Source organism: Lutra lutra, chromosome 17, assembly GCF_902655055.1.
Source record: "Lutra lutra chromosome 17, mLutLut1.2, whole genome shotgun sequence".
NCBI classification, from domain to species: domain Eukaryota; kingdom Metazoa; phylum Chordata; class Mammalia; order Carnivora; family Mustelidae; genus Lutra; species Lutra lutra.
The window spans coordinates 54,556,276-54,575,713 of NC_062294.1; the positions used below are offsets into that span (position 1 = coordinate 54,556,276).

Sequence of the window (19,438 nt, forward strand, 5' to 3'; positions counted from 1 at the left end):
TGATGAGGTTGGGAGGTGGGGCAGTACGGTCCCTTTCAGCTTGATGAGTGTTGAAGTTCAGTTGGCAGTCTGCCACTAATCGGCTGAAAGAGCATTGAGTTAATGACCCATTGTGTTTCACTTACATTTTACTGGATGACAACCCACCCCCCAAAATTAGTGATTATAACAATGCAGATGTATTATTCCTCGTAACTCTGCAGTCTGGGCTCAGCTCAGTTGGAAGATTCCTCTGCTCCATACGGCTGGAACGTTCAAGATGACTTCTTTACCCCCATGTCGGGGGGTACCACCTCAGCTGAGGCCTGGTACAGCATCTCTCGCTGTGGCCTCTCCAGTGTGGCTGGATCTCTTTATCTGATAGCTTATGGTTCCAAAGCAGTTTCGAGCAGCACAAGGCCCAGTTTATGAGAGCTTGCATCACAAGCTGAAACAAGTCATGTGGCTCACTGGGGAATGCCAGTGTGACGGTCAGCCATACATGGTCCAGAGAGAAACTTTGGGTTCCTTCTTAGCTCTGCTACAGACAGGTGGAGGATCAACAGCTTACGGAGTTGAGGCTGATTACAGAGTGTAGAGAGCATTTGGAGCAAGCTGAAGATGTAAACTTTATCCGGAAGCCAGAGCAGCCACAGGAGTTTTTGGTAAAGAACTGGCAGTATCAGAATTGAAGGGAGAGACCTGAGGCCAGGAGACCTGGGAGGATACGGTCTAAGCAAAAGAGGAATTTTGAGCTGGAGGCAGGTACCGTGGAGTTGGGGAGGTTATAGGTAAAAAGGGGAAACAAAGCTTCCCAAGAAGACAGATTGGGACTGGGTGACACCTGGATAGGGGAGAAAGGGAAGGATGCAATCATCTTGGCAACCAGGATTCAAGTCTTCCGAGACTCACCACCTGCTTCTCCCTGGGAAAGGAGGGTTCCTGTAAACCCGCATGTGCTTCAACATCTCCAGCCTTTCACATGTAACATGAACATCTACCTGGAAAGCTTTCTCTCCTCACTTCTTGGGAAACCGAAGTAATTCAGTACGGAGAGTGAGGAAAGAGGCGGAGTGACATAGGTAAGCATGGAGAAGTATGTAGGGGCCAGATCTTGAAGAGCCTCCAAATACCTCGAAAGGATTGAATGTGACCCTGAGAGACAAGATCGAGTAAGATTTGGTGGTGGGGGATAGGGATGGAGATTCTTCCAGGGTCAGACAAGGTCAGGGTGCTGGGGAGGAGGCTGGGATGATGGTCTTAGGGGGCAAGGGCAGGGCCTCAGCTGGGTCTGGGGCTGAGGAGAATAGGCAGAGAGATTGAGGAGGTGGACTTGAGGCCACTTCTGTTTTTCAAACCCATGGGAAGTTACAAAAGAAGCCGCTGGAAGGAAGGCCCTGGTGCTCTCCTATTCTCAGATTAATCAACACATGAAGTCTTAACACGTGCCTTGTTATCCGCCCTCCTATCTCGAGGAAATCCCCACTGTAGCCACTCCCTTTAGTTCTTCCCTGTTCAAACTTTTTCAGATGAGAACACAGACCCACAGTGTTTGGGTGTCTGATGCGGGCTCTTATGGGCTTACCAGATCAGAACTCAACAATCCCTTCCAGAAGAAAAAAAAAAATGCCTTAGTTTCCTGTTAAGGAAATTCTGCTTAAGATCCTTTTAGGGCCCAACCAAGGACAAGGAGGCTGGCCCTACAAGCTGGAAGAGAAGAAGCAGGGAATGGCTGGCCCTACAGAAAATAGGAGTCCTAATCTCTTAACTATGATGCAAAATGTAGAAATCCATGGTAGGCTTTGTAATGAGTCACTGGGGGCAAAACCTGATCTGACCGGAACTATTATAGTAGCAAAACCCAACTTAAGACTTCAGAGTTTTTAATCTTCTTGCATGGAATACACATAACCGTCAGAAATATGTGTGTCTTAGGAATATATGGAATGTATTCAATTAGTAATCAAAACACTGCCCACAAGAGTCTGGGCCCAGATGGCTTCAGTGAATTTTCTACCAAAACATCAAAAGAATATCAATCTTTCATAAACTCTTCCCAAAAGTAGAAGAGAACACTTCCAACTCGTTCTAAGGCTAGCATTAGTGTAATACACCTAATCAGTAGAAGACAACATGATCATCTCCATTGATGCTAAAAAGTCGCATTTACCAAAACCCACATTGCATCAATATTCATCACATAAATTGACATGTAGTTTTGTTTTCTTATAGTGTCCTTATCTAGCTTTGGTATCAGGGTCATGCTGACCTTGTGAAATGAGTTTGGGAGTGTTCCTCTTCTTCATTTTTTGGAGGAGTTTTAGAAGAACTGGTGTCAGTTCTTTAAGTGGTAGAATCCATGGGTGAAACTATCTGGACTTGGGATTTTCTTTGTTGGGTTTTTGATTCCTTATTCAGTCTCCTTAGTCATTATTGGTCTGTTCAGGTTTTCTGTTTTTTCGTTATCCAATTTTGGTAGACTGTATGTATCTAAGAATTTATTTCTTCTAGATTGCCTGGTTTGTTAGCATATTATTTTTCATAGTTTTTTTAACGATCCTTTGTATTTCTGTGGAATCAGTTATAATGTTTTCTCTTTCATTTATAAATTTTTTGCATCCCCCTCCCTTCTCTCTATCTCTGTTTTTTGTTTTGTCTAGCTAACAATTTGTTATTTTCTTTAAAAAAAAAAAAACACCTTAGTTTCAGGGTTTTTTTTCCTGTTGTATTTCTTGTCTCTATTACATTTATTTCTCTTTATTTTTTCCTCCCTTCTACTAAGGTTTATTTCTTTCATTTTAGTTTCTTGAGGCATAATGTTAATTGCTTATATGAGACTTTTTTTTATTAATATAGATATTTATTACTATAAACTTTCTCTTAGAGCTTTTTTTGCTACATTGTATTTCCATTTTCATTTGTTTCTGTATACTTTCTGATTTCCCCTTTTGACTTTTTTTTTTTTTTTTTTTTACTTGTTGGTTCAGGAGTGTGTTATTTTCACATATTTGTGAATTTTCCGGTTTTCCTCCTTTTATTGATTTCTAGTTTCCTGCCATGTGTTTCAGAAAAAAATACATGATATGATTTCAGTCTTCTTTAATTTGTTAAGACTTGCTTTATATCACAGCGTGCAATATACCTTATAAAATGCTCCATGTATGCTTGAAAAGATACTGTTCTAGTGCTATTGGATGGAATGTTCTATATATGTCTGTTAGGTCCATTTGGTCTATAGTGTTCTTCAGGTTGGCAGCTTCCTTGCTGATTTTCTGTCTGGATGATGCATCAGTGTTGAAAATGGGGTATTGAAGTCCCCAACTATCATTGTGTTACTGTCCATTTTTCCCTTCAGGTCTGTCAATATTTGCTTTAAATACTGAGGTACTCTAGTACTGGATTATGTGTATGTATATTTGCTGTATCCTCTTAATGAGTTGACCCCTTTATCACTATATATTGATGTTCTTTTGTCTCTTATGACTGATGCTAATTGAAAGTCTGTCTTATCTGATGTAAGTACGACTGCTCTTACTCTCTTTGGTTTCCCTTTTTATGGAATGTCTTTTTCCATTGCTTCACTTTCAGCCATGTGTATCCTTTCTTTTGCTCTAGACTCTTGTTCAACCCCTGTAGTAAGAAATTTTTCAGTTCCTTTGTTTTAATTCTTCAGCTCCAAGATTTCTGTTTGATACTTATCTCTCTCTTTGTTGAAAATCTCACTTTGTTCATGCATTGTTCTCCTGCATTAAGTAACCTTATGATGGTTATTTTGAATTCTGTCAGGTAAATCAGATATTCACATTTCATTAGGGTTGTTTTCTAGAGATTTATCTCATTCCTTTGTTTGAGACATGTTTCCATGTTTCATCATTTTCCTTGACTCTGTGTTGATTATTAATTATTAACTGTTAATTATTAATGTGTTGTGCATCAGTTAAAAAAAAAAATTGCCACCTGTACCAGTCTTCAGGGACTGGGCATGTAGATTTGGGGAGCCTCTCAAATCTTCACACTAGTCCAAACTACCATCTTTGTTGTAGTGGCCCCAGGCATCTAAAATATGTTGGGTCTTGTCAGTCTGAGACAGGTAAGACAGAAACCAGTCTTTCAGGCATCACCAGAGAAGTTGGGACTTTGGACATAAAGTCAGGCCTTCTCTGCCCAGGGAGAATGTGGAATCTAAACTTTTTCTTCTGCTCACACTGCATTGAGCTGGAAGAGGAGTTTCGTTAACTGCTTATATGCTTGTTTAAACCTCTCTTTACTCCCTTGGCCTCCAGGCATCTAGAGTATGCCAGGTTCCATCAGCCCTCTGAGACAGAAAACAAACCAGTCCCCCTGGGCAGCCCTTGGAAAGGCTGGAACTTTGGATGTGTGATATAGCTCTTTCCTCCCTCCAGGAATCTGGGAGCTCTGCCAAGGGTAGGGATTATGACAAGAGTGTCTCAGATTTTCCTACCGGTCTCAGGGACTGGTTTGATGCTCACCCACGGTGCAGGAATCTCTCAACTAGTTTGTGGATTTCAAACAAAAGGAAGGCATCTGTTCCTGTTGTGGAATCACTCGATCCCAGGACCCTGAGATCATGACCTGATCTGAAGGCAGAGGCTTAAGCACTGAGCCACCCAGGTGCCCCAACACACACACATTCTATAATACACAAATGCGTGTGTGTGTGTGTGTTTACCACCACTCTTGTAATGTCACTGTTTCATACGATTCTGAGGGGGATGAGTGGATAACTGACTGAACATTGGGTGAAAACACTCGGTTTACATTTTCCTCTTAGCTGAGGACTTTGTATTATGTAGGCAAGACCGAGCATAGATAGACTGTGCGTGCTCATGGCTTATGAGCAGGCAGTTGGGAAGCAGTGATTACTGAATTGGTGCTCAGGAAGATCCAGTTGGGATTATCAAAAACAGACAAAATGACTTGAAAGGTGGAGGAGAGGAGCTCACCAGACAAAGGATGGTTTTGGTGGCTGTGGACTTATGGCTTATGAGCAGGCAGTTGGGAAGCAGTGATTATGGAATTGGTGCTCAGGAAGATCCAGTTGGGATTATCAAAAACAGACAAAATGACTTGAAAGGTGGAGAGGAGCTCACCAGACAAAGGATGGTTTTGGTGGCTGTGGACTCAGATGATGTGGAGGAGACATTGGTCCTGTGAATACTTGGGACCTTCTGCTTGTGCCTGAACAGGATGAAAACCACGCAGCTGCTGGCCCAGAGCATGAGCCCCAAACATAGCACGTTGGGGGGATGGTAACAATTCTGCATAGATTTAGTCTCTGGCTTTGTCATGATGAACTGAAGAACAGTATCCAAAATTATTTCTGTTTGTGATTTTTTGTTGCTCCATTTCCTGGTGATATACATAAGAAAAATTGTGTTTACCAGCCTGGGCAGGATCCAGCACAGCAGGCTGTGGACGTGCTTATGTACTTCGGAGTTCACTTTAAGCCCCGTCTACCTGAAATTCTAGGACTGAGCATGATGGCCTGGAAGACAATCCAGAGGCTGCTGCTACCCTTGGACACAACCCTGCCCACTCTGTGAACATGCAAAAAAAGTTTGTCATTGAGGAAATGTCTCCACCCAAAAGGTATCATTGTGGACTCCTTTAGGCAGAATGCCCAAAGAGTTGGCTATAATCAGTGGCTTGAGAATTAAATCGATGGACCTTGGCCCACACCCAGTAAAATAAAAAATAAAGACCTTGGCCCACACCCAGTAACGGTAAAGAAGAGAAAAATTGCCCAGGATTCCAACCATAGTATGTGATGACCAGATCCCCGACAGTCATCTTGTCAGTTCCCAGTGACTGAGTGTATTTCTGAGCGTATTTCTGAGCTAAAGGATCCTGAATGGGCCCTGGTGAGATGTATCATGTCAACTGGAATCCATTATTCTTCACTTAAAACTATTAGTTCCAGGGGCGCCTGGGTGGCTCAGTGGGTTAAAGCCTCTGCCTTCGGCTCAGGTCATGATCCCAGGGTCCTGGGATCGAGCCCCGCATCGGGCTCTCTGCTCAGCGGGGAGCCTGCTTCCTCCTCTCTCTGACTGCCTCTCTGCCTACCTGTAATCTCTGTCAAATAAATAAATAAAATCTTAAACAAACAAACAAAAAAAAAAAACTATTAGTTCCACTAAGAAATGTTGACTTAATGTTTTTCTTTTACTAAGAGTTTTCCACAGGTTGAATGTGTAACTTTTTAAAAGAGTCTTTGTAATGTAAAATCACTTCTGTGAAGGCACTTGTGAGAGAACTTCATGCTTCACGAAGCCATGAGGCTGGCACCATTGTCGCTGTAACTAAAAGATGAAGAGAACAGATACAGAGAGAGGTTAAGTATTTGTATTTGTCAAAATCTACTGCTTAGGGCAGAGCAGGGACTTGAAATGGGTTGTGCTGTGTCAAAATTCCAGAAATAGCAAAATTAAAACACCCTCGTCAACAAATAGTAAGACTTTATTGTGCATATGAGAACTGTTGATGACCAGGGAGCTTTCAGATTTAAAACCTGTGAAGGTCAGGGGCATAATGTTCCAGGATCACTTACAAAGTGATTACAGTGATTGGTTATTACAATGGGGCTTTCCAGATGACAAGGGATTGGTTAAAATTACTATCTTATACCTTTTTTTTGGAAGATAAGGTTTTAATGATTATCAGAGGCATTCACAAGAAATAACCTACGTTTTGCTTATTATGTTCATGAAATAAGCTAGATTTTAGTTTGTTTGTTTTTTTTTAATGTGGCTTAAAGGGTTTTGTCTCCTTGGAATTTTTTTTTTTTTAAAGCCTTTTTTTTTATTTATTTATTTGACAGACAGAGATCGCAAGTAGGCAGAGAGGCAGACAGATAGAGAGAGAGGGGGAAGCAGGCTCCCTGCAGAGCACAGAGCCCGATGTGGGGCTCGATCCCAGGACACTGGGACCATGACCTGAGCCGAAGGCAGAGGCTTTAACCCACTGAGCCACCCAGGTGCCCCCTCCTTGGAATTTTTAAGTCCAGTGTCCATTTTATATATAATTTCATTGCTGGTAACAAAGATCGTGCATTAAATTACCATTCTCTACTAAAAGCTAATTTGTACTATTAGGTATTTACCCCAAAGATACAGATGTAGTAAAACGAAGGAGCACATACACCCCAGTGTTCATAGTAGCAGTGTCCCCAATAGCTAACCTGGAAGGAGCCGAGCTGCCCTTCAACGGATGAATGGATAAAGAAGATGTCCGTATATACAATGGAATATTACTCAGCCATTAAAAATGATGAATACCCACCATTTGCATCCACACAGATGGAACTGGAGGGGTTTATGCTGAGTGAAAGAAGTAGAGAAAGATAATTTATCATGTGATTTCATTCATATGTAGAACTTAAGAAACAATGCGGAGGACCACAGGAGAGGGGAGGAAAAACTGAAGGGGAAGAAATCAGAGTGGGAGACAAACCAAGAGAGAGTCTGGACTCTGGGAAACAAACTGAGGGTTACAGAAGGAAAGGGGGTGGGCGATGGGGTAGCCGGGTGATGGGTGTCACGGGGGGGATCTGGGGTGATGAGCACCGGCTGTTAGATGCAACTAATGAATCCTTGTGTTCATCACATAATCCAGGTCTATATTTCGTTTTGATTTTACACTTTGTCATTTGACTTTGGATTTTTGTTATTGTAGTGTTGGATGTAACAAGTTTCCACTTATTTGTAAAGAATTATAGGCCAATATCAGTTATGAATAAAGCTTTAGTTACCTTAATAAATGTAGATGCACTGCTGGCAGTAGAATACGGCGGGAACCTGCTCCATCACAAGGTGTGTGTAATGGGTGTAAGACCGGCTTCCTGTCAGGATGCAACAAAAAGACTCATTTGCTTTTATATCAAGAACATAAGTATAAAGGGAACTATCGCAGCAAGTGTTGAATAATCACATCATACCTTATATGACACTTATATGAGACATAAAACACTAATATATGATAAAATACTGTAGGCTAGAAACTAAATTATTGTTAATTTTAGATCACATATTTACCTACTAATAACCTGAATTATGTAAAATTACTTGGAACAATGCAATATTCATAAATGATATGACCTGCAAAGTGGCACATGTAAGGCTCAAAATTTTGTGATTTTATAAGTTGATATAGTAGATTTTTGGATTGCTATGAGAATATAAATAATACTTTATTTTTTACATCAGTTTTAGGTTCACAGCAAAATTGAGTGAAGGGTACAGCAATTTCCCATATTCTCCCTGACTGTCAAAATGTACCAGAATGGTACCTTTGTTACAGTCGATGAAAATATTATTACAGGTGAAAACAAGATGATATGAGCCAGACAGTTGTGTGAAACACATAATTATTATGTTAGTCCTTCCTTTAATGTTCCTCCCCTAAATTTAAGAGGGAAAATAGCCTTACTGTAATCAATAGACTGTAGTGTTTTCTTTTCTTTTATTTATTTATTTGACAGAGAGATCACAAGCAGGCAGGGGTGGGGGGGAGGAAGCAGACTTCCCACAGAGCAGAGAGGCCGATGTCTGGTTTGATTCCAGGACCCCGAGATCATGACCCGAGCCAAAGGTAGAAGCTTAACCCGCTGAGCTACCCAGGCGCCCCGACACTGTAGTGTTTTCAAGAGACAATTAGGGTCTCTATTAACGTCTCCAGATTAGAGAAAATTTTTTCATTCAAGCCGTTACTGTTTGCATACACTTTCTGGACAGGATCAGATGATTCCGATAAATTAATCTCACTCATTATTGTGAGCTCTAGTAGATGTACCTCTAGTAATCCTGAAGTTTGGTCTTTGATTCTTATAAACGGGGCTGAACAGCAAATTGATTTCACTGCTACATCCATGAGCACCTTAAAAATCAGGTTTTATTATTCCTTGCATTAAACATCAACTTCAATACTCACCGGGTGATGAGTATTGAGGGCACGTGTTGTGATGAGCACTGGGTGTTACATGCAACTAATAAATCGTTGAACACTACATCAGAAACTAATGGTGTACTAGATGTTGGCTAATGGAACATAATGGAGAAAAATCCCTGTCCAACAGGATTGCATCCCATTGCTTTAGGTGCCATCAGTAGGGTCTAGGACTCCCACCTCTCTTTACCAGCTCACCCTGTTCCTCAGGAATTAGTTCTTCCTGTGTGCTTTTTCACGGGACCAGATTCAGAATGAGAGAACGCCCTTTTTCTGACATGATCACTTATGCAGAATCCTAATATGCCTCCTTCCATTACAGACTGTGCCTCTCCCACTGAAGTAGAAAATATGTACTCAACTCTTTCCTGCTGCCAGGATGGTGGGCTCAGTGTGGTGGTCACTATGGGCAGAGCCCAGGTAGACCGACCCTGACACAGGGGTTTGTGATTCTGTGAGGTCATCTCCCTCAGAACCCCAATTACCATTTCATCTGTGTCTGGGAGTGTAGACTGGGGAGTTGACAATATTTCTGAAAACTTTTTCCTGTTGCTAATTACCAAAAAACAATTACAAGTTCCTAGTTAGCACCTCCTAAGAGACTATTAGAGTAATTTTGAGAGGCTCTTTCTTTTCCATTATCGCTCGAGGCAAACAAGGTCTCACATGGGGAGCAGCAGGAAACACAGGTCTGCCGTGTGACAGACTGGCAGTGATTATGTGTGTCTCACTGGGCTCTGCTTCCCCCAGAAGTCTCCCCAGGGCCTAGTTCTTTCCCAGTCTTCATCCCACTGAGCTGAGCCCTCATTTAACTTATTGGCAGAGAAATGGAGTAAGTAAAATACTTACGAAGGGCTTGCAAAGAGATGCAAATAGATGGAAGAACAGGACGCCAACAACTTACAATTAGAAATCATTGAACTCGCCCACGTCAGTCAGCTGTTGGGCTCATTTGCATAATCCAATGCCTATTATTAATGGAAATTTTATAGGAAATATACTTTACCATTGTTTGCCTCCCTCTTCTAATGGTAGGAAGGAGACACAGAGCAGCATCTACAGAAGAAAGAAGATTCTAAAAGAGCCCTTAACAGGTATAAGCGTTGGGATCAGAGGGTTTAACAGGTAGATGCTGCCATTCCCAAAACTATCAGATAAGCCACTGCTACTAACCTAATTCCAAAACAGCAGATGCTTACCAATTCTCCACACCTATTTTGGCTAAATTTGCTGCCTGAGCACTTGATGCTTTGGTAATTAAGAAACATAAGTACAGAATTCAAGTTGGTTCTTTGATTTTTTGTACAAACAAATCCACAGTTTGATCCAGATTTACTATCCAGTCGCCCCCAATGTTCAGGTCAGGCTTTAGAGCTACAGTGTGGGCAACCCACAATGTGGGCAATCCAGATGACTCACACACAAACTTATTGACACACTTAGGCAAAGACACACGTGCGTGCACACAGTGAAATACTCACGCACTCACATACACGCATACTTAATGTGACACCAGCCTAGTTCCACACTCATTCTGGAACACCATACACGAGTTTACTCTCATAAACACCAATAATGACATTTTTAAAATTTATTTTCAGCGTAACAGTATTCATTGTTTGTGCACCACACCCAGTGCTCCATGCAATCCGTGTCCTCTCTAATACCCACCACCTGGTTCCCCCAACCTCCCATCCCCCGCCCCTTCAAAACCCTCAGATTGTTTTTCAGAGTCCATAGTCTCTCAATTGGAAGGGGAGGTGAACCAATAATGACATTTACACAACTTCACAGTTACTCATTTTCTTAAAACCACACAGTCACCAGGCATGTCTGGATCTCAATAGCACCATCTTCATACTTCTGGATACCTAGGAAGGGGCCTTCTCTTTCCATCCTTTATAATCCTAATCCTGCAACAGCCTACAAAGGCAGTATTTATAATATGAAGCATTTAGGAAGTGCTGTAAGCGTTACCACCTTAGGTTGGGATGTGTGGTAAGAATATGACGGTACATGGGGGAGTGGCAGTGCGTAGGTGAATGGCGGAGCAGGTGAGCAGGAGGGCGTGGGGAAGGCAGGATATAGAGACAAGATAGACGGTGGTACACAGGTCCTGGGATGAGGGGAGAAGAGAGTACAGGAGAAGAAAGAAAGCAGAGAGATAAAAGACAAAAGTGTTCTCAATGTCATGAGCATTTCCACATTTGGGGGTACAAGGAGACAACGTATGTAGGGAAGTGAAGGGGGAAATGGGGGTGGGCACTTCGCAGGGAAGATATTCATGGTCTTTGGTTGGTGAAATTTACAGGAGACAAGGTCTTGGAGGGGTTAAAATCATGGTGGGAAAGGGGGAGGGGAGGATGTGTGCAGCAGGCAGACCTTGGAGGAAGACACCATGGTCCAAGACAACATCAGTAGAGAAGAGGGACCCTGGAGGAGACTGAGCATTAAGAGAGGCAGAAGAGGCACAGGGGAGTGAGCTAAGGCTCCAGGAGAGAGGGTCAGGGGTGACCCGAGTAAGGTAGTGCATGCGGGCGTGGATTGGGTTTGTGCAGCAGTTCAGGCTGGGGCTGCAGAAGGTGTGGCGTGTAGAGGACCCAGGGAACGGGGGGCGATACTGGAATTAGGAGTGGATTTTCAGTGAGACAAAGGGTGCAGGTGGTGTAGTTTGAGGGGGTGATGGAAGGTGAGTAGGGTTGCACTGGAGTCCCAGGAATAGCGGTCACGTAGGGACAGATGTCAAAAAGGTGGTGGAAGAAGGTGAACAATTTTAATGTTAAAATATTTAAGGAATAGAATAAAAGCATTCGTGGATTACCCATGATCTCCAGATACTACAATTTTTATCACTGACGTGTATCCTTACGCAGTTCCAGAACGTATCTGAACTTGTATCAAAATCTCACTACAGGAACATGTGGGTGGTGCAGTCCTTAAGCATCCGCCTTTGGCTCAGGTCGTGAGCCCAGGGTCCTGAGATCGAGACCCGCCTCGGGTTCCCTGCTCAGCGGGGAGTCTGTCTCTCCCTCTCCATCTGCCTCTCCTCCAGTTCATGCTCTCTCTCTCTCTCAAATAAAATCTTTTTTAAAATCAACACACACACACACACACACCATTCTGTTTGGCTCAATACCTCCATTCCAGAGAAGTAGTGCTTTTTAAATTATATAAAAAGAGGTATGGCAGGGACACCTGGCTGGCTCAGCAATTAAGTGTCTGCCTTCAGCTCAAGTCACGATCCCAGAGTCTTGGGATCAAGCCCCACATCGGGCTCCCTCCTTGGTAAGGAGCCTGCTTCCTCCTCTCTCTCCCTCTGCCTGCCGCTCCCCCTGCTTGTGCTCTCTCTCTGACAAATAAATAAAATTTTTTTAAAAAGCATGGCAGGGGGCACCTGGCTGGCTCAGTGGCAAGAGTACATGAGTTTCAGTATCAGGCTCATGAGTTCTAGCACTACATTGAGTGTAGTGTTTAAAAAATAAACAGAAAATGTATGACATTTTAGGAGTAAGAAAGAACACAGCATCCACCCTGGGACTCAGCATTTACCTGAGAAAGACACTCCCTTCTCTTCTCTTGCCACTTTTTTCATTGTCTTGAAGAATCACGGCTGCATTTTAAAAAACATTTTATTTATTTGACGGACAGATCACAAGTAGGCAGAGAGGCAGGGAGAGAGGTGGGGGAAGCAGGCTCCCTGCTGAGCAGAGAGCCCGATGCGGGGCTCGATCCCAGGACCCTGGGATCATGACCTGAGCCAAAGGCAGAGACTTTAACCCACTGAACCACCCGGGCGCCCCTACACAGCTGCACGTTGAGACTATGCCTTGTATATGGAATTAACGTACCGTTCAAATCATTCAAATCTGTTTGAATTGTGTTTCCCCAAATTAATATATTGAAGTTCTAACCCCTAGTAACCTCAGTGTATTCGGAAATAAGGTCATTACAGATGTATTTCCATTTCCTCCCCTCTTCCCACCTCGGCAGCCCCCTAGACCTGCACCCTTCAGGCCCTCTGTGTCCTTTAGCCTCCTCATGCCCACTCCCTCCCCAGCTGACTTCCTTACCCGCACATTCTGTCCAAGCCCATTACCCCCTATGCAAGGTTCCAGCTTTCCTTCCAGCCTCTATTTGTGTCTTGGGTCACAACCACATCCAGCACATCCATACCCTGAAGATAAACTGGGGGCCTGGCTAGTGGATGGTCAGTCTCCCCTCCTGAGCAGCTGACCAAGCCTAACCAACTCCTGTCCGAACTGGGCTCTCTCACACTGCACCACTTTGCAGCAGCTGTGACTGCCCAGGGTCAGGTACCAGACAACTAAGGACGACCCTTATGCTCTGGAACATTGGAGATTATTTAAATTAGCCAGTTCAAAGGGTTCCCTCTAACCCTAGCTAACCCCATCCCACTAGCCATGCAGAAGCTGTCCCTACAGCCTCAGCTTGCAGTTACCCTGTTCCTGGGGGGAATCCCCTGTGTCGCCTGTCTGTCCTTCCCTCATGCAGAGCCATAAGTAATAGAGTTCTGCCTTCCTTGTGTGTGTGTGTGTGTGTGTGGTTATTGTATCCCACATTCAAAAGAGTATTTAAATCTTAAAACAGAAGCCCCGCCCCCTCCAGTGTTCTTTACCGCTGTGGACCTGAACTCGCCTGTGCCTTTTGCCCATCCCTGCCCTTCCTTTCTTCTGCCACTGTCCCTTCCCAAATATTCCCTTTGTGCCCATGACTGCTGTAGCCCCTGTCACACGGGGCCCAAAATGAGCTCCACCTTTCCCTGCTTTGCGTACTTACCCTCTGTGTGTCCTCAGACGCCTCTGCACTCTACACGCACAGCACCTCTGAACCCCTGTATGCATTTTCCCTCTGTACTCTCTCCTTCCGCACTCCGTATCCCCCAAACCCTGTGCTCATGAACCACCGCCATCTGACCCTATGTCCCCTGACCTTCTTTTCTCTCTGTCATCACCATACTCAGTCATACCCACACTCTCCACCTTCACCTCATGTGGCAGAGCTCATAGAACCTTTTTTCCCCTAATTTTTAAAATTATGGTAAATCTAAATGTAATATATTTACCACCTTAGCTGCTTTAAGTGTACAGTTCAGTGGTTAATTATATTCATATTTTTATGCAACCTTATCACCCCTGTCCAACCCCAGACCTCTTTTCATCTTGCACTTCTGAAACACTCTACCCATTAAACACCAACTCCCCATCTCTCTTCCCCCAAGACCCTCGCACCCACCATCCTAATTTCTCTGTGATTTTCTACTATAAGCCCCTCCTATAAGTGGGATCAGACAGGATTTTTTTTTTTCTTTTTAAGATTTTATTTATGTATTTGACAGACAGAGATCACAAGTAGGCAGAGAGGCAGGCAGAGAGAGAGGGGAAAGCAGGCTCCCCACGGAGCAGAGAGCCTGATGCAGGGCTTGATCCCAGAACCCTGGGATCATGACCTGAGCCAAAGGCAGAGGCTTAACCCGCTGAACCACCCAGGCGCCCCTGGGTGTGTCTTTTTTTGACCGGCTCATTTCACTTATCGTAATGTCCTCAGGGTTCATCCATGTCTTCACCTGTGACAGGATGTCCTTCCTTTTTAAGGCTGAACAATATTCCACTGTCTGCTTCTCCACTCTTCAGTTGGACAGTTGGGTGGTTTGCATGTTTTAGCTATTGTGAACAATGCTGCTGCGAACACGAGTCCACACATGACCTCTTCAAGCCCCTGCTTCCAGTCCTTTCCAATATACACCTGGAAGTGGGATTGCGGGAACCTGTGGTAATTCTATTTTTAATTTTTTATGGAATTGTCAAACTGTTTTCTACAGGGACTTATCTTTTTAATCACTATTTTTTTGAGAGTGTGAGTGGGGGGAGGGGCGGAGGGAGAGGGAGAGAATCCCAAGCAGACTCCCCACCCAGTGCAGAGGCCCCGGCAGGGCTTGATCTCCGCAGGGTCCTGAGATCCTGACCTGAACCAAAACCAAGAGTAAGACACTTAACAGACTGCACCACCCAAACGGCACTAGTGGCTGTGATTTTGATTCCCACTGCCTGAGTTCAAGGGTTCCAATTTCTCCACATCCTTGCTGTCCTTGCTAATTTTTTTTTTTTTTTTTTTTTTTGGTTTGGTGTTTTATAGTAGTCATGCTAATGGATGTGAGGTGGTATCGCATTGTGGTTTTGACTTGTGTTTTCCCTAATGAATTGTGAGGTTTCATGTACTTATTGGCTATCTGTATATCTTTTTTGGAGAAATGTCTGTTCAAGTCCTGTTACCAATTACCGAACTTTTTTTTTCTTTCTTTCTTTGTTACTGATGAGTCTTAAGAGTTCTCTATATATTCTGTATACAACCTCTTAACAGATAAATGAGCTACAAATATTATCTCCCATTTTGTTGGGCCTTTTCACTCCATTGATGGTGACTTTTGGTGCACAAAAGTTTTAAATTTTCATGTAGTCCACTTTTTCTATATTTTCTTTTGTCACATGTACCTTTGGTGTCACACCCAAGAAATCATTGTGAAATCTAGTATCATGAAGATTTTGACCAATGTCATCTTGTAAGAATTTTATTGTTTTAGGTCTTACATTTAGGCCTTTGATCCATTTTGAGTTAATTTTTGTATATGGTGTTAGTAAGCATCCAACTTCATGCTTTTTCCTGGGGACTCAGTCCTTCCTTCTTTTTCTGCCTTTACGGTTCATGAAAAAGTAAGAGCCTCTCCCAAACACTATAATGGTCTCTTGGAGATACTCAGAAGAAACTTGTAATTGTTTTAAGTAATTCGCAACCGGGAAAAAGTTTTACAGAAACGTTCCCAGGTCCCCAAGCCTGCGCTGTCATTACACCTACAGGAGAAACGGTAATTGTGGTTCTGAGAGGAGGTGAGATTACAAATTCACAAACCTTTCTCTGAGTTTACCTGCCTACCCACCCCAACAATGTACTGGCTGTCCCGACCTTCACATCGAGCCAATGACAGCAGGAAGGGTTCCAGTGAGTAATTTTATTTATTTTATTTTGAAAATTTTTTAAAAATTTTATTTATTGATTTGACAAAGAGAGAGAGAGAGAGAGTGAGCGAGCACAAGCAGGGGGAGCGGCAAGCAGAGGGAGAGGGAGAAGCAGGCTTTCCACTGAGCAGAGAACCCGACATGGGCCTTGATCCCAAGACCGTGGGACCATGACCTGCACTGAAGGCAGACATTTAGCCGCCTGAGCCACCCAGGCGCCCCTCCAGTGAGTATTTTAAATTTCAGCCAGAGACAGAATCTGCAAGGAAGGAAGTCTGAGTAAGTGCTCATGCTTGGAGGAGAAAGAGACATAGTGGCAAGGCCAGACAGAGAGGTGGAATAAATCCTCAGTGAAGCGTTGAGTGAGTAATGAGGATGGGGGTCCTAAACCCTGTGCCAATCCCTGATGGCTCCTAGTGCAACGTAGTGGGATTGTCACTGAAGACAGTTGTTGATAAACTGTTGATAAACTCAGTGATAAATTAAATCTGACTTTTAAGGTGCTTAAATGTTATAGTTATGAAGTAAACAGACTGCTTGCATTTCCTTCCAGGAATCATATATTAAATTTTCAGTGCTATTAGAGGTGTACTTACAGTGCTACCATGCTTATAATAAAGAGTATGATGAAACTATAAGAATTACTTCATCCTACGCAGGAGCCACCTATCTGCAGTTGTTTCTGGACTACAACAGCTGTTTTTCTTCTAAGTCTGGGCATAGGATGCACTTCATGAAAACAGTAATTGTGTCTCTAATGAAAACATCTGTGACTTGGTGATTACGAACAGGCTACTTTCTCTCTTGAAGTTAGAGAAGCAGCCTTTAAGGAAAAGATAACTTTATAATTAGGAGCTCCAGACAAGAGGTGCCAGGACCACATGTTTTAATTTAATTTAATTTAATTTTATAGTGGTAAGAACACAGGATATCTACCTTCTTAACAATTTTTTTATTAATTTAAAGGTAGAATTTAGTGATTTCTCAGTTGCATATGCCATCCAGTGCTCATTACATCAAGTGCCTTCTTAATGCCCATCACCCAGTTACCCCATCCCCCAGCTCACATCCCCTCCAGCAACCCTCAGTTTGTTTCCTAGAGTTAAGAGTCTCTTACGGTTTGCCTCCTTCTCTGTTTTCATCTTCCTTTATTTTCCTTCCCTTCCTCTATGTTCATCTGTTTTGTTTCTTAAATTCCACATATGAATGGAATCATATATTTGTCTTTTTCTGATTGACTTATTTCACTTAGCATAATACCCTCTAGTTCCATCCACGTCATTGCAAATGCCACGATTTCATTGTTTTTGATGGTTGAGCAATAGTCCATTGTATATATAGACCGTGTCTTCTTTATCCATTCATCTGTTGATGGACATCTGGGCTCTTTCCATATTTCGGCAATTGCAGACTTTGCTGCTATGAATGTTGGGTACGTGTGTCCCTTCAAATCACTATGCTTGTATCTTTTGCGTAAATATCTGGTAGTGCTTATTGTTGACTTTATTCTTATTTTCTACTTCATTTCCTGTATGTCCAGAAGAAACTTTTAAAAACAAGTGTATAGGGGCGCCTGGGTGGCTCAGTGGGTTAAGCCGCTGCCTTCGGCTCAGGTCATGATCCCAGGTCCTGGGTTCGAGCCCCACATCGGGCTTTCTGCTCAGCAGGGAGCCTGCTTCCTCCTCTCTCTCTGCCTGCCTCTCTGCCTGCTTGTGATTTCTCTCTGTCAAATAAATAAATAAAATCTTTAAAAAAAATAAAATAAAAATAAAAACAAGTGTATATTTGACCTCTTTTCTTTAGAAGTTGTATACTTACAATTGGTGAGGTTTTCAACCTAGAAATTTCTGCATGATTTGAAAAACTAATCAGAGTTTTTTTTTTTCTTGAATAGGTTTAAACTCCTCCTTCACAATGCAAGGACATTATGCATAAATGTACTCACTGTATCCCATGGTTTTTATTGGTGATATGTGTTTTTTTTTAACTTAAAAATACAGATACAGTGCACAGATAATGAAACTGATCACATCTGATCACTGAGCACATCTCTGTACACAGCACTCATATCAACTCAAAGAGGATCATCAGACCCCTGGAAGCTCCCATCTGCTCTCCCTGTCTGTCACTACTCACAGGGTAAACACAGCTATGACCTCTGCCAGCACACGTTATTATTGTCTGTTTGGTATTTAATGTAAAGATAGTAATAGAGCATTTAAAGTCAAATTTGTATTTGACTTTTTTCATTTAAGTTGAGAATTTATGATTACATGTTGTCGAGGCTCATCCACTGGCATTGCTGTATAGAATTCTATTTTACAAATATCAAACTATCATTCCATTATGACCAAGAGTGGGTCAAGAGAAACAGGATTTAAGGATGAGTTCTCTGAATTGGTTCTTGGGTTTCTAGATGTGGCTTTATAATCTGATTAGATTTTAAAATCCAAAAGAAGGGTGCTGGGTGGCTCAGCCGGTTAAGCATCTGCCTTTGGCTCAGGTCGTGATCCCAGGGTCCTGGAATGGAGCCCCACGTCAGGCTCCCTGTTCAGCGAGGAGTCGTTTCTCCCCCCCTCCCCCAGCCCATGTACGCTCGCTCTCGCTCTTTCTCATGCTCTCTCTCCCTCTCTCTCAAATAAGATCTAAAAAAAAAATTTTTTTAATTGTACAAAAGGGGCTCCTGGGTGTCTCAGTCAGGTCTGCATTTGCCTTTGACTCAGGTCATGATCCCAGAGTCCTAGGATCAAGCCTTATGTGGGCTCCCTGCTCAGTGGAGAACCTGCTTCTTCCTCTCCCTCTGCTGCTCCCTCTGCTTGTGCTCTCTCTCGTACACTCTCTCTCTCTTAAATAAAGGAGTAAAATCTTTTAAAGAAATTGTAAAAGAAAGCAGTGAGAACACATTGCAGAATATCTGCCTTTGACACTCCTTATCAGCCATTTCAAAGAAGTAAGTATCGGGGTGCCTGAATGGCTTGGTCGGTCGGTTGGTCGAGCATCTGACTCTTGGTTTTGACTCCGGTAATGCTCTGCACGGAATCGGCTTCAGATTCTTTCCCCTCTACTCCTCCCCATCCCCTGCTCACTCATTCACACCCCCACCCCAATAAACAAATAAATAAATAAAATCTTTTTAAAAAATAAAAGAAGTAAGTATCTGAAGTGTCTGGGTGGACATGTATTTGATACTTGCACACCATTTTAGATAACTAATAAGCATGATAACATTGGCTAGTTCCTCTCCATGTGGCTGGACAAACATGAAAGAAGAGGATGAGCTCGGGATTCAAATTCCCAGCTCAGGCTCTGTGTAAATGGCCCAAAGGACTGCGTGTGCCCTGAGAGAGACCCGAGTCTGGGTCTCCAGACCACCTTCCTGCCAATACACCCAAATCACCTTAACATTACAGAGAAAACTCTGCTTTCTCCAAATCTCATCACATGTCTGTTTATGTCGTCAGCACTCA

General features: G+C 42.9%; 1 pseudogene; it reads right to left on the reverse strand.

Moving 5' to 3' along the window:
* Nucleotides 1–5,024: 5,024 nt before the first annotated feature.
* On the reverse strand, nt 5,025–5,759 carry LOC125088567 (vomeronasal type-1 receptor 4-like; annotated as a pseudogene).
* Between the last annotated feature and the right edge of the window lie 13,679 nt (nt 5,760–19,438).